The sequence below is a fragment of the Anser anser genome, assembly GCF_964211835.1.
Source record: "Anser anser genome assembly, chromosome: 23".
Lineage (NCBI taxonomy): Eukaryota > Metazoa > Chordata > Aves > Anseriformes > Anatidae > Anser > Anser anser.
This window is the reverse complement of record NC_139744.1, coordinates 8,282,842-8,298,553: the sequence shown is the minus strand read 5'-3', so window position 1 is coordinate 8,298,553 and position 15,712 is coordinate 8,282,842. Positions and strand designations below refer to the sequence as shown.

General features: G+C 50.8%; 1 long non-coding RNA gene across 1 annotated transcript in view; it reads right to left on the bottom strand.

Annotated features, from left to right (window-relative positions):
• Nucleotides 1-375: 375 nt before the first annotated feature.
• LOC310885478 overlaps nucleotides 376-15,712 on the bottom strand; it is a 34,116-nt gene continuing 18,779 nt past the window's right edge. The window contains exon 2 of the long non-coding RNA XR_014574834.1: nucleotides 376-6,357. This is a non-coding gene — a long non-coding RNA (uncharacterized lncRNA). The remainder of the gene's footprint in view (nucleotides 6,358-15,712) is intronic.

Sequence of the window (15,712 nt, the reverse complement as noted above, 5' to 3'; positions counted from 1 at the left end):
TGAATGCGGTTGTAGGGGCTAGGCTAATTAGGAATGCGGTTTTAACAGCGCGGGTGGTGGCTTGTGGGGTGTTTTTAAAGTTTTTAAATAGAAATGGCAGGATGATTGGGGTTAGGAGGATTGTCAGCGTGAGTAGTGTGAGGGAGTTGATTAGTAGTGTGGGGTTCACTACTTTTACTTGGATTTGCACCAAGATGGGTGGTTCCTAAGACCAGTGGATTGCTGTTATCCTTTAAAAGTAAGGGGGCTGAGGTTTTAGGCTCAGATGTAAGAGTTAGCAGCTCTTGTTGGTTAAACCCTCCCCTCGGCAGGTAAGAAGGTTTGAACTTCTATTCTTAGAATCACAGTCTAATGTTTGGTTTAAACTATACTTGCATGAGGGGATTCCGGAGATCAGTTCGGGTTTGAGGATTAGGAGGAATATTGGGATAATGTGGAGTGTTATGAGCAGGTGTTCTCGCGTGGTTGAGTTTTGCATAGATGTGATGTGGGAGGGGATTGAGCCTCGTTGGGTCATTAGTAGTATGAATAAGGTGTAGGAGGCGGTTAGTAGGGTTGCGATTCCTGTTAGGATGATCGTGAAGGCAGATCAGTTGAATAAGGTGATTATAATGGTTAGCTCTGCTATGAGGTTTGTTGTTGGGGGTAAGGCTATGTTTGTTAGATTGGCCAGCAATCATCAGGTAGCTATGAGTGGTAGGAGAGGTTGTAGGCCTCGTGTGAGTAGTAGAATTCGGCTGTGCGTACGTTCATAGTTTGTGTTGGCTAGGCAGAATAGTATGGAGGAAGTTAGTCCATGGGAAATTATTAGGATCATTGCCCCTGAGAATGATCAGTGGGTTTGGATTATTCCTGCGGCGATAACTAGGCCTATGTGGCTAACGGATGAATAAGCGATTAGTGATTTTAGGTCTGTCTGTCGTAGGCAGATTGAGCTAGTCATTAGGGCGCCTCATAGGGCCAGGGTTAGGAAGGGGTAGTGCAGGAGGTTGGACAGTGGGCCCATAAATAGAGTGACTCGTATAATTCCGTATCCTCCTAGCTTTAGTAGTAGGGCGGCGAGGAGTATTGAGCCTGCGATGGGTGCTTCTACGTGGGCTTTTGGCAGTCAGAGGTGTAGGCCGTATAGTGGGGCTTTTACTATGAATGCTATGAGCAGTGCTAGACCTGATAGTATTCCTGTCCATGAGGTGGATAGGGTTGGGTGGGTTAGTTGTAGGGTTGGCAGGTGCAGGGTGCCAATTTTCACGTATAGGTGTATGATTGTGATTAGCAGGGGTAGAGAGCTTACTGGCGTGTAGAATAGCAGGTAGATGCCAGCGCTTAGGCGTTCTGGTTGGTTCCCCCATCGGGTGATTAAGATTAGGGTGGGAATGAGGGTTGCTTCAAATGAGATGTAAAATAGTGCTAGTTCTGTGGTGGAAAAGGCTAGTAGGATGAATGGCTGGACTGCGACTAAGGTTGAGATAAAGATTCGTTTGCGTTGTAGGGGTTCTTGTTGCAGGTGGTTTTGGCTTGCTATGATTATGAGTGGGAGTAGTCAGCAGGATAGTACTAGGAGGGGGGATGAGATTTGGTCAATTCCTGTTCAGTTGGATAAAAATTTGTAGGGGTAGTAGGTTGGGATTAATCACTGTAGGCTTAGGGCAGCGATTAGGAGGCTGTATAAGGTGGTGTTAGTCCATAGAAATTTTGGTGGAGACAGCAGGGCTGTTGGAAGAAGTATGATTGTGGGTAGGATGATTTTTAGCATTGCAGGAGGTTTAGGTTGTGTAGATGGTCGGAGCCATGTGTGCGGGTGGAGGCTACTAGGATGGCCAGGCCTGTGCCCGCCTCACACGCTGAGAAGGTTAGCATGAGAATTGGTACCATGGTGAATGAGGAGACTTGGTTTTCGATGGATCATATTGATAGGCCTACGAATATCGATAATATTATGCTTTCAAGGCATAGTAGGGCGGATACTAGGTGGGTTCGGTGGAAGGCTAGTCCTAGTCCGCTGAAAATGAAGGCTGAGTAGAAGCTTAAATGTAGGGGCGACATAAGAAAGTTACAGGGTTGGCTGTAATCTGCTGGGTCGAAACCAGCTATCTTTTTGGTTAGACTAACTTTCTGTTATTCTGCTCATTCTAGGCCCCCTTGAATTCACTCGTAGGCCAGTCCGAGTGTTAGGAGAAGGAGGATCGCTACAGTTCAGGTGAGGGTCATTAGGGGGGATTGGAGTTGGACGGCTCATGGCAGGGGGAGTAGGAGGGCGATTTCTAGGTCGAATAGGACGAACAGGATGGCTACTGAGGAAGAATCGGACTGAGAATGGTAATCGAGCAGATCCAAGTGGGTCGAATCCACATTCGTACGGTGAGAGTTTCTCTGAGTCGGGGTTTATTTGGGCGAGTCAGAAGTTTAATGCGGTTAGGGCGGCGCTTAGGATTGATGATAGGGCGAATATGAACATGAGTGCGTTCATTGCTCTCCTCTGGGTTTATACCAGATTCTAGAGATTGGAAGTCAATTGTAATTAATATACTAGAAGAGCAAGATCCTCATCAGTAGATGGTTATGTAGAGGAATAGTCAGATGACGTCTACGAAGTGTCAGTATCAGGCTGCTGCCTCGAATCCGAAGTGGTGGTCTGATGTAAAGTGGAACTTGATCAGTCGGAAGAGGCAGACGGTCAGGAAGGAGGATCCGATGATTACGTGGAGTCCGTGGAATCCAGTGGCAACGAAGAAGGTAGATCCGTAGACGCTATCGGCGATTGAGAATGGGGCTTCGTGGTATTCTATTGCTTGTAGGGCTGTGAAGTAGAATCCCAGGAGGATCGTTAGGGTTAGGGCGTGGATGGCGTGTTTTCGGTTTCCTTCTGTGATGCTGTGATGGGCTCACGTTACGGTAACGCCTGAGGCTAGTAGGATGGCTGTGTTTAGTAGGGGGACTTCTATCGGGTTGAGTGGTTTAATTCCTGTTGGGGGTCATTGGCCTCCTAGTTCTGGGGTTGGGGCCAGGCTCGAGTGGAAGAACGCTCAGAAGAACCCTAAGAAGAAGAATGCTTCGGATGTGATGAAAAGGATTATGCCGTATCGTAGGCCTTTTTGGACTGTGGGAGTGTGATGGCCTTGGAAGGTGCTTTCTCGTACAATGTCTCGTCATCATTGGAGTATTACTAGGAGTATTGAGATGAGGCCTAGGGTTAGTAGTATGGATGAGTTGTAGTGGAATCACATGATTAATCCTGAGGTTGTGAGTAGGGCGGCGGCTGCCCCGAAGATTGGTCAAGGGCTTGGGTCAACTATGTGGTATGAGTGTGCTTGGTGTGCCATTAGATGTTTTCTTGTAAGTATAGGCTTAGAAGGAGCACGAAGACGTAGGCCTGGATTATGGCTACTGCTACTTCTAGGATGGTTAGGAGTAGTAGGATGATTATTGTTAGGATGGATACTGCAGGAAGGGTGGGTATTAATGCAATGGAGGCTGTAGAGATGAGTTGGATGAGTAAGTGTCCTGCTGTAAGGTTGGCTGTAAGGCGGACTCCGAGGGCTAGGGGGCGGATTAGTAGGCTGGTTGTTTCGATCAGGATTAGTGCGGGGATTAGGGGTGTAGGGGTACCTTCGGGTAATAGGTGGGCTAAAGAGGCTGATGGTTGGTTTCGTAGGCCTGTTAGTAGTGTGGCGAGCCATAGTGGGAAGGCTAGGGCTATGTTCATAGATAGTTGGGTGGTTGGGGTGAATGTATATGGAAGGAGGCCTAGAAGGTTGATTGTAAGAAGTATGATTATTAGGGATGTAAATATTATGGCTCATTTGTGGCCATTTTTGTTGAGTGGGACTATTAGTTGTTTTGTGATTAGGTGAAGGAGTCATGTTTGGATAGTAGAAAGGCGGTTGTTGATTCATCGGTTGTTTGGGGACGGGAATAGTAGGGCTGGGAAGAGTAGGGATAGTAGGATTAAGGGGATGCCAAATAGATTGGGGCTGGAAAATTGGTCAAAGAAGCTTAGGTTCATGGTCAGGATCATGGTGTGGGTTTGGTAGTGAGGGAGGTCTTATTTGATGGGGGGTTGGTTGTGGTGAAGGCTAGTAGTTTTGGTTGGATGAGGAGTGCTAGGGTTAATCAGGTTATAATTATGATTGAAAATCATGGTGCGGGGTTAAGCTGTGGCATATCATTAAGGAGGGGGAAGTCCCTCTTTGGCTAGCTTAAAAGGCTAGTGCTGTTGCATAGCTTCTTAATGATTAGGATGATGATAGAAGGGACGATCAGGCCTCGAAATGTGGGAGTGGGGTTGATTCTACTACAATGGGTATGTAGCTGTGATTAGCCCCGCAAATTTCTGAGCATTGTCCGTAAAAAATCCCAGGCCGGGTGGTAATGAATGAAGTTTGGTTTAGTCGGCCTGGGATTGCGTCTGTTTTAACTCCGAGCGTTGGGACTGCTCAGGAGTGGAGTACGTCTCCTGCAGTAATGATCACGCGGATGGGGGATTCTATTGGGATAACTACGCGGTGGTCAACTTCTAGCAGTCGGAAGTGGCCGTTGGGTAAGTCTGGGGTGGGCACTATGTAGGAGTCGAATGATAGGTCTTTGAAGTCTGTGTATTCGTAGCTTCAGTATCATTGGTGGCCGATGGCTTTTAGGGTGAGGTCTGGTTCATCGATTTTGTCCATTATGTAGAGGATTTGTAGGGATGGGAGGGCGAGGAGTACCAGGACGATAGCAGGTAGGATTGTCCAGATCAGCTCTACTTCTTGGGCGTCTACAGCATTGGACGAGAGTTTTTCTGTTAGTATGTGGGCTAAAAGGTAGAGAACTAGGCTGCAGATAGCTAGGGCAACGATTAGGGCGTGGTCGTGGAATTCAACGAGTTCTTCTATGATGGGTGATGAGGCGTCTTGGAATCCTAGTTGGGAGTGGTTGGCCACATGAGATGTACAGGATTTTTACCTGTGATTTAGTCTTGACAAGGCTATGTAATTGGTTTACTAACGTCTCATAAGAAAGAAGCATGAGCGGTTAATGCAGTTGGCTTGAAACCAGCATGTGAGGGTTCGATTCCTTCCTTTCTTGTACTTGGACGAAGGCCGGTTCCTCGAAAGTATGGTATGGGGGAGGGCAGCCGTGGATTCATTCAACGTTTGTGGTAGTTAGTTCTGGTTGTAGGACTTTTCGTTTGGCCGGAAAGGCTTCTCAGATGATGAATATTAGTATGATTACGGCTACTATTGAGATTAGGGAGCCGATGGAGGAAATGGTGTTTCATAGTGTGTAGGCGTCGGGATAGTCCGAGTATCGTCGGGGTATTCCTGCTAGGCCTAGGAAGTGCTGGGGGAAGAACGTTAGGTTTACTCTTGTAAATATTACCCCGAAGTGGGCTTTTGCTCATGTTTGGTGTAGGGTAAACCCAGTGAGTAGTGGGAATCAGTGAGTAAATCCTGCTAGAATGGCAAAGACGGCGCCTATGGATAGGACGTAGTGGAAGTGGGCAACTACGTAGTACGTGTCGTGCAGGGCGATGTCTAGGGAAGAGTTTGCAAGAACGATTCCTGTTAATCCTCCGATGGTAAATAGGAAGATAAATCCTAGAGCTCATAGTATTGGGGGGGTCTCATTTGATTGTTCCTCCGTGCAGGGTGGCTAGTCAGCTAAATACTTTGATTCCGGTAGGGATGGCAATGATTATAGTGGCTGATGTAAAGTAGGCTCGGGTATCAACGTCTATTCCTACTGTAAACATGTGGTGAGCTCAGACGATGAATCCTAGGAAGCCGATGGATAGTATGGCTCAGACTATTCCCATGTAGCCGAAGGGCTCCTTTTTGCCTGAGTAGTACGTGACTACGTGTGAGATGATTCCGAACCCCGGTAGGATCAGAATATAGACTTCTGGGTGTCCGAAGAATCAGAATAGGTGTTGGTACAGGATTGGGTCTCCTCCTCCAGCGGGGTCGAAGAATGTGGTGTTTAGGTTTCGATCAGTTAGTAATATTGTAATACCGGCGGCGAGTACGGGGAGTGATAGAAGGAGTAGGATGGCGGTAATTAGTACGGATCAGACAAATAGTGGGGTTTGGTATTGTGAGAGTGCGGGGGGTTTTATGTTGATGGCTGTGGTGATAAAGTTGATGGCCCCAAGGATGGAGGAGATACCGGCTAAGTGGAGTGAGAAGATAGCCAGGTCTACTGAAGCTCCGGCGTGGGCAAGGTTACCTGCTAGGGGAGGGTAGACAGTTCAGCCTGTGCCGGCGCCAGCTTCTACAGTGGATGAGACTAGTAGTAGGAGGAATGATGGGGGGAGGAGTCAAAAGCTTATGTTGTTTATTCGCGGGAATGCTATGTCGGGGGCACCGATTATGAGGGGGACTACTCAGTTGCCGAATCCTCCGATCATGAGCGGATGCAGTGCAGTGAGTCCAGAGAGTGCACTGGCACCACTGGGCATGCAGTGCAGTGAGTCCAGAGAGTGCACTGGCACCACTGGGGATGCACTTCAGTGACTCCAGAGAGTGCACTGGCACCACTGGGGATGCAGTGCAGTGAGTCCAAAGACTTCACTGGCAAAACTGGGGATGCAGTGCAGTGAGTCCAGAGAGTGCACTGGCACCACTGGGGATGCACTGCAGTGAGTCCAGAGATTGCACTGGCACCACCGGGGCTGCAGTGCAGTGAGTCCAGAGAGTGCACTGGCACCACTGGGGATGCACTGCAGTGAGTCCAGAGAGTGCACTGGCACCACTGGGGATGCAGTACAGTGAGTCCAGAGAGTGCACTGGCACCACTGGGGATGCACTGCAGTGAGTCCAGAGAGTGCACTGGCACCACTGGGGATGCACTACAGTGAGTCCAGAGATTGCACTGGCACCACTGGGGATGCAGTGCACTGAGTCCAGAGAGTGCACTGGCACCACTGGGGATGCAGTGCATTGAGTCCAGAGAGTGCACTGGCACAACTGGGGATGCACTTCAGTGAGTCCAGAGAGTGCACTGACACGACTGGGGATGCAGTGCAGTGAGTCCAGAGAGTGCACTGGCACCACTGGGGATGCAGTGCAGTGAGTCCAGAGAGTGCTCTGGCACCACTGGGGATGCAGTGCAGTGAGTCCAGAGAGTGCACTGGCACCACTGGGGATGCAGTGCAGTGAGTCCAGAGAGTGCACTGGTACCACTGGGGATGCAGTCCAGTGAGTCCAGTGAGTGCACTGGCACCACTGGGGATGCAGCGCAGTGACTGCAGAGAGTACACTGGCACCACCGGGGATTCACTGCAGTGAGTCCAGAGAGTGCACTGGCACCACCTGTGATGCAGTGCAGTGAGTCCAGTGAGTGCACTGGCACCACTGGGGATGCAGTGCTGTGACTCCAGAGAGCGCACTGGCACCACTGGGGATGCAGTGCAGTCAGTCCAGTGAGTGCACTGGCACCACTGGGGGTGCAGTACAGTGAGTCCAGAGAGTGCACTGACACCACTGGGGATGCAGTGCAGTGAGTCCAGACAGTGCACTGGCACCACTGGGGATGCAGTGCAGTGAGTCCAGAGAGTGCACTGGCACCACTGGGGCTTCAGTGCAGTGAGACCAGAGAGTGCACTGGCACCACTGGGGATTCACTGCAGTGAGTCCAGAGAGTGCACTGGCACCACTGGGGATGCACTGCAGTTAGTCCAAAGACTGCACTGGCACCACTGGAGATGCAGTGCAGTGAGTCCAGAGAGTGCACTGGCACCACTGGGGATGCAGTGAAGTGAGTGCAGAGAGTGCACTGGCACCACTGGGGATGCACTGCAGTGAGTCCAGAGAGTGCACTGGCACCACTGGGGATGCACTACAGTGAGTCCAGAGAGTGCACTGGCACCACTGGGGATGCAGTGCAGTGAGTCCAGAGAGTGCACTGGCACCACTGGGGATGCAGTGCAGTGAGTCCAGTGAGTGTACTGGCACCACTGGGGATGCACTTCAGTGAGCCCAGAGAGTGCACTGGCACCACTGAGAATGCACTTCAGTGAGTCCAGAGAGTGCACTGGCACCACTGGGGATGCACTGCAGCGAGTCCAGAGAGTGCACTAGCACCACTGGGGATGCACTGCAGTGAATCCTGTGAGTACACTGGCACCACTGGGGATGCAGTGCAGTGAGTCCAGAGAGCTCACTGGCACCACCTGTGATGCAGTGCAGTGAGTCCAGAGAGTGCACTGGCACCACTGGAGATGCAGTACAGTGAGTCCAGTGAATGCACTGGAACCACTGGTGATGCAGTTTAGTGAGTCCAGAGAGTGCACTGGCACCACTGGTGATGCAGTACAGTGAGTCCAGTGAGTGCACTGGTACCACTGGGCCTGCAGTGCAGTGAGTCCAGAGAGTGCACTGGCACCACTGGGGATGCAGTGCAGTGACTCGAGAGAGTGCACTGGCACCACTGGGGATGCATTGCAGTGAGTCCAGAGAGTGCACTGGCACCACTGGGGATGCAGTGCAGTGAGTCCAGAGAGTGTACTGGCACCACCGGGGCTGCAGTGCAGTGAGTCCAGAGAGTGCACTGGCACCACTGGGGATGCACTGCAGTGAGTCCAGAGAGTGCACTGGCACCACTAGGGATGCAGTACAGTGAGTCCAGAGAGTGCACTGGCACCACTGGGGATGCACAGCAGTGAGTCCAGAGAGTGCACTGGCACCACTGGGGATGCACTACAGTGAGTCCAGAGATTGCACTGGCACCACTGGGGATGCAGTGCACTGAGTCCAGAGAGTGCACTGGCACCACTGGGGATGCAGTGCATTGAGTCCAGAGAGTGCACTGGCACAACTGGGGATGCACTTCAGTGAGTCCAGAGAGTGCACTGACACGACTGGGGATGCAGTGCAGTGAGTCCAGAGAGTGCTCTGGCACCACTGGGGATGCAGTGCAGTGAGTCCAGAGAGTGCACTGGCACCACTGGGGATGCAGTGCAGTGAGTCCAGAGAGTGCACTGGTACCACTGGGGATGCAGTCCAGTGAGTCCAGTGAGTGCACTGGCACCACTGGGGATGCAGCGCAGTGACTGCAGAGAGTACACTGGCACCACCGGGGATTCACTGCAGTGAGTCCAGAGAGTGCACTGGCACCACCTGTGATGCAGTGCAGTGAGTCCAGTGAGTGCACTGGCACCACTGGGGATGCAGTGCTGTGACTCCAGAGAGCGCACTGGCACCACTGGGGATGCAGTGCAGTCAGTCCAGTGAGTGCACTGGCACCACTGGGAGTGCAGTACAGTGAGTCCAGAGAGTGCACTGACACCACTGGGGATGCAGTGCAGTGAGTCCAGAGAGTGCACTGGCACCACTGGGGATGCAGTGCAGTGACTCCAGAGAGTGCACTGGCACCACTGGGGCTTCAGTGTAGTGAGACCAGAGAGTGCACTGGCACCACTGGGGATGCACTGCAGTGAGTCCAGAGAGTGCACTGGCACCACTGGGGATGCACTGCAGTTAGTCCAAAGACTGCACTGGCACCACTGGAGATGCAGTGCAGTGAGTCCAGAGAGTGCACTGGCACCACTGGGGATGCAGTGAAGTGAGTGCAGAGAGTGCACTGGCACCACTGGGGATGCACTGCAGTGAGTCCAGAGAGTGCACTGGCACCACTGGGGATGCAGTGCAGTGAGTCCAGAGAGTGCACTGGCACCACTGGGGATGCAGTGCAGTGAGTCCAGTGAGTGTACTGGCACCACTGGGGATGCACTTCAGTGAGCCCAGAGAGTGCACTGGCACCACTGAGAATGCACTTCAGTGAGTCCAGAGAGTGCACTGGCACCACTGGGGATGCACTGCAGCGAGTCCAGAGAGTGCACTAGCACCACTGGGGATGCACTGCAGTGAATCCTGTGAGTACACTGGCACCACTGGGGATGCAGTGCAGTGAGTCCAGAGAGCTCACTGGCACCACCTGTGATGCAGTGCAGTGAGTCCAGAGAGTGCACTGGCACCACTGGAGATGCAGTACAGTGAGTCCAGTGAATGCACTGGAACCACTGGGGATGCAGTGCAGTGAGTCCAGAGAGTGCACTGGCACCACTGGTGATGCAGTACAGTGAGTCCAGTGAGTGCACTGGTACCACTGGGCCTGCAGTGCAGTGAGTCCAGAGAGTGCACTGGCACCACTGGGGATGCAGTGCAGTGACTCGAGAGAGTGCACTGGCACCACTGGGGATGCATTGCAGTGAGTCCAGAGAGTGCACTGGCGCCACTGGGGATGCAGTGCAGTAAGTCCAGAGAGTGCACTGGCAGCAGTGGGGATGCAGTGCAGTGAGTCCAGAGACTTCACTGGCACCACTGGGGATGCAGTGCAGTGAGTCCAGAGAGTGCACTGGCACCACTGGGGATGCAGTGCAGTGAGTCCAGAGACTTCACTGGCACCACTGGGGATGCAGTGCAGTGAGTCCAGAGAGTGCTTTGGCACCAGTGGGGATGCAGTGCAGTGAGTCCAGAGAGTGCACTGGCACCACTGGGGATGGAGTGCAGTGAGTCCAGAGAGTGCACTGGCACCACTGGGGATGCAGTGCAGTGAGTCCAGAGAGTGCACTGGCACCACTGGGGATGCACTGCAGTGAGTCCAGAGAGTGCACTGGCACCACTGGGGATGCAGTGCAGTGAGTCCAGAGAGTGCACTGGCACCACTGGGGATGCACTGCAGTGAGTCCAGCGAGTGCACTGGCACCACTGGGGATGCAGTGCTGTGACTCCAGAGAGCGCACTGGCACCACTGGGGATGCAGTGCAGTGAGTGCAGAGAGTGCACTGGCACCACTGGGGATGCACTTCAGTGAGTTCAGAGAGTGCACTGGCACCACTGGGGATGGGTTTCAAGCCAACTGCATTAACCGCTCATGCTTCTTTCTTATGAGACGTTAGTAAACCAATTACATAGCCTTGTCAAGACTAAATCACAGGTAAAAATCCTGTACATCTCATGTGGCCAACCACTCCCAACTAGGATTCCAAGAACCAGGAGGTTCGGTGAAAATAGGGCTAGTGCTATTAGAGGGGTGATTATTAGGGTAAGCCCTAAGCTGTCTTTAATGGAGAAGTATGGGTGGAATGGGATTTTGTCGCAGTCTGATACGATTCCTAGTGGGTTATTTGAGCCTGATTCGTGTAGGAAGGTTAGGTGGACTAGGGTGATTCCTGCAATTAGGAAGGGCAGTAGGAAGTGGATGGCGAAGAATCGGGTTAAGGTTGGATTGTCTACTGAGAATCCTCCTCAGGCTCATTCTACTAGAGTTTGCCCAATGTACGGGATGGCTGAGAATAGGTTGGTGATTACGGTGGCCCCTCAGAATGACATTTGTCCTCATGGTAGGACATACCCTACGAAGGCAGTTGCTATTAGGGTGAGTAGGAGGATTACTCCTGTGTTTCAGGTTTCTTTGTATAGGTAGGAGCCGTAGTAGAGGCCTCGTCCGATGTGTAAGTAGATGCAGATAAAGAAGAGCGAAGCACCGTTGGCGTGGAGGTTGCGGATGAGCCATCCGTACTGGACGTCTCGGCATGTGTGAGCTACTGAGGAGAAGGCGAGTGAAGTGTCTGCGGTGTAGTGTATGGCTAGTAGCAGGCCTGTTAGGATTTGTGTGGCTAAGCAGATGGCTAGAAGGGAGCCGAAGTTTCATCAGGCAGAGATGTTGGAGGGGGCGGGTAGGTCGATTAGGGAGTTGTTGATTATTTTTAGTAGGGGATGGGATTTGCGGATGTTAGGGGCCATTAGTGAGTCTGTGTGTTATTAGGATTATTACCAGGATGGAGAGGGCGAAGGATCCTAGGTAGGCCTTAATTAGCCCTGTGTGTATTGAGGTTGCGGCTTTGCTTGCGGCTACTTGTAGTTCAGCAAGGCCCTCTGGCCCTATTTTTTTGAGTCAGGAGAGGTCGATCAAGTGTAGGGCAATGTTTTGTCCCTTTTCTAGTAGGTTTTTGGAGAAGAATCGGTGTACTAGGGGGTTGAAGTACCCTAATGCAGAGGAGAAGTTTATGAGGGGGTTTGGTTTGGGGTGAGTGAGGGTGTGTGTTATGTTCGATAGTTCTAGGGCTAGGATGATTCCTAGGATTGTTATGAGGATGGCAGCGGTTTTGGTGATAAGGGGTATGGTTATTGGGGGGGTTTTGGTTGGTGTGATGAAAGAGGTAATGATTATTCCTGCTGTAATGCTGCCTAGGGCGAGTCGGGTTAGGGGGGCGGTGATTAGTGGGTTGTTTTCGTTTATTGATACTATTGGGGGGATTCGGGTTTGTCCAGCTTGGACTAGGATGGTTATGCGGATGCTGTAGGTTGCGGTGAATGCTGTGGCTATAAGGGTTAGGAGTAGGGCTCAAGTATTTAGGTATGATGTGTTTAAGCTTTCGATGATGAGGTCTTTTGAGTAGAATCCGGCTAGGAATGGGGTTCCTATCAGCGCCAGGTTTCCGATGGTTAGGCAGGAAGTAGTGACTGGGAGTATTTTCTGTAGGCCTCCTATCTTTCGGATATCTTGTTCTCCGTTTAGGTTGTGGATGATAGACCCTGAGCATAGGAATAGTATGGCTTTAAAGAAGGCATGGGTTGAGATGTGTAGGAAGGCTAGTTGTGGGAGGTTTAGTCCGATAGTGACTATTATTAGTCCTAGTTGGCTGGATGTTGAGAAAGCAATGATTTTTTTGATGTCATTTTGGGTTAGGGCGCATGTGGCAGCGAATAGGGTTGATAGAGCACCTAGGCATAGGCAGGCAGTTAGGGCTGTCTGGTTGGTGGCTAGCAGGGGGTGCATGCGGATGAGCAGGAAGATTCCGGCTACTACTATGGTACTGGAGTGCAGTAGGGCTGATACTGGGGTGGGGCCTTCTATTGCTGCGGGCAGTCATGGGTGGAGTCCAAATTGGGCGGATTTTCCTGCGGCTGCGAGGATTAATCCTATGAGGGGGAGGATTGGGGTTTGGTGGGGGTGTACGGCTTGTTGGATCTCTCAGGTGTTGAATGTTGAAGCTAGTCATGCTATGCTCAGGATCAGTCCGATGTCTCCGATTCGGTTGTAGATTACGGCTTGTAGGGCGGCGGTGTTGGCATCTGCTCGGCCTTGTCATCAGCCGATGAGAAGGAAGGACATGATTCGTACTCCTTCCCAGCCTACGAATAGGAGGAATATGTTGTTTGCGGTTGTTAGGAGGAGTATGGCGACTAGGAATGTCAGTAGGTAGGTGAAAAATTTTGTTACGTATGGCTCTGAGGCCATGTATCATATGGCGAATTGTAGGATTGATCATGTTACAAATAGGGCGATTGGAAGAAATGTTATTGAGTATTGGTCTATTTTTAGGCTCAGGGGGATTTTAAAGTTTATAATGAATTTTCACTCCCAGTGGCAGGTGACAGATTCTACTCCCGAGTAGATGAATGCGGTTGTAGGGGCTAGGCTAATTAGGAATGCGGTTTTAACAGCGCGGGTGGTGGCTTGTGGGGTGTTTTTAAAGTTTTTAAATAGAAATGGCAGGATGATTGGGGTTAGGAGGATTGTCAGCGTGAGTAGTGTGAGGGAGTTGATTAGTAGTGTGGGGTTCACTACTTTTACTTGGATTTGCACCAAGATGGGTGGTTCCTAAGACCAGTGGATTGCTGTTATCCTTTAAAAGTAAGGGGGCTGAGGTTTTAGGCTCAGATGTAAGAGTTAGCAGCTCTTGTTGGTTAAACCCTCCCCTCGGCAGGTAAGAAGGTTTGAACTTCTATTCTTAGAATCACAGTCTAATGTTTGGTTTAAACTATACTTGCATGAGGGGATTCCGGAGATCAGTTCGGGTTTGAGGATTAGGAGGAATATTGGGATAATGTGGAGTGTTATGAGCAGGTGTTCTCGCGTGGTTGAGTTTTGCATAGATGTGATGTGGGAGGGGATTGAGCCTCGTTGGGTCATTAGTAGTATGAATAAGGTGTAGGAGGCGGTTAGTAGGGTTGCGATTCCTGTTAGGATGATCGTGAAGGCAGATCAGTTGAATAAGGTGATTATAATGGTTAGCTCTGCTATGAGGTTTGTTGTTGGGGGTAAGGCTATGTTTGTTAGATTGGCCAGCAATCATCAGGTAGCTATGAGTGGTAGGAGAGGTTGTAGGCCTCGTGTGAGTAGTAGAATTCGGCTGTGCGTACGTTCATAGTTTGTGTTGGCTAGGCAGAATAGTATGGAGGAAGTTAGTCCATGGGAAATTATTAGGATCATTGCCCCTGAGAATGATCAGTGGGTTTGGATTATTCCTGCGGCGATAACTAGGCCTATGTGGCTAACGGATGAATAAGCGATTAGTGATTTTAGGTCTGTCTGTCGTAGGCAGATTGAGCTAGTCATTAGGGCGCCTCATAGGGCCAGGGTTAGGAAGGGGTAGTGCAGGAGGTTGGACAGTGGGCCCATAAATAGAGTGACTCGTATAATTCCGTATCCTCCTAGCTTTAGTAGTAGGGCGGCGAGGAGTATTGAGCCTGCGATGGGTGCTTCTACGTGGGCTTTTGGCAGTCAGAGGTGTAGGCCGTATAGTGGGGCTTTTACTATGAATGCTATGAGCAGTGCTAGACCTGATAGTATTCCTGTCCATGAGGTGGATAGGGTTGGGTGGGTTAGTTGTAGGGTTGGCAGGTGCAGGGTGCCAATTTTCACGTATAGGTGTATGATTGTGATTAGCAGGGGTAGAGAGCTTACTGGCGTGTAGAATAGCAGGTAGATGCCAGCGCTTAGGCGTTCTGGTTGGTTCCCCCATCGGGTGATTAAGATTAGGGTGGGAATGAGGGTTGCTTCAAATGAGATGTAAAATAGTGCTAGTTCTGTGGTGGAAAAGGCTAGTAGGATGAATGGCTGGACTGCGACTAAGGTTGAGATAAAGATTCGTTTGCGTTGTAGGGGTTCTTGTTGCAGGTGGTTTTGGCTTGCTATGATTATGAGTGGGAGTAGTCAGCAGGATAGTACTAGGAGGGGGGATGAGATTTGGTCAATTCCTGTTCAGTTGGATAAAAATTTGTAGGGGTAGTAGGTTGGGATTAATCACTGTAGGCTTAGGGCAGCGATTAGGAGGCTGTATAAGGTGGTGTTAGTCCATAGAAATTTTGGTGGAGACAGCAGGGCTGTTGGAAGAAGTATGATTGTGGGTAGGATGATTTTTAGCATTGCAGGAGGTTTAGGTTGTGTAGATGGTCGGAGCCATGTGTGCGGGTGGAGGCTACTAGGATGGCCAGGCCTGTGCCCGCCTCACACGCTGAGAAGGTTAGCATGAGAATTGGTACCATGGTGAATGAGGAGACTTGGTTTTCGATGGATCATATTGATAGGCCTACGAATATCGATAATATTATGCTTTCAAGGCATAGTAGGGCGGATACTAGGTGGGTTCGGTGGAAGGCTAGTCCTAGTCCGCTGAAAATGAAGGCTGAGTAGAAGCTTAAATGTAGGGGCGACATAAGAAAGTTACAGGGTTGGCTGTAATCTGCTGGGTCGAAACCAGCTATCTTTTTGGTTAGACTAACTTTCTGTTATTCTGCTCATTCTAGGCCCCCTTGAATTCACTCGTAGGCCAGTCCGAGTGTTAGGAGAAGGAGGATCGCTACAGTTCAGGTGAGGGTCATTAGGGGGGATTGGAGTTGGACGGCTCATGGCAGGGGGAGTAGGAGGGCGATTTCTAGGTCGAATAGGACGAACAGGATGGCTACTGAGGAAGAATCGGACTGAGAATGGTAATCGAGCAGATCCA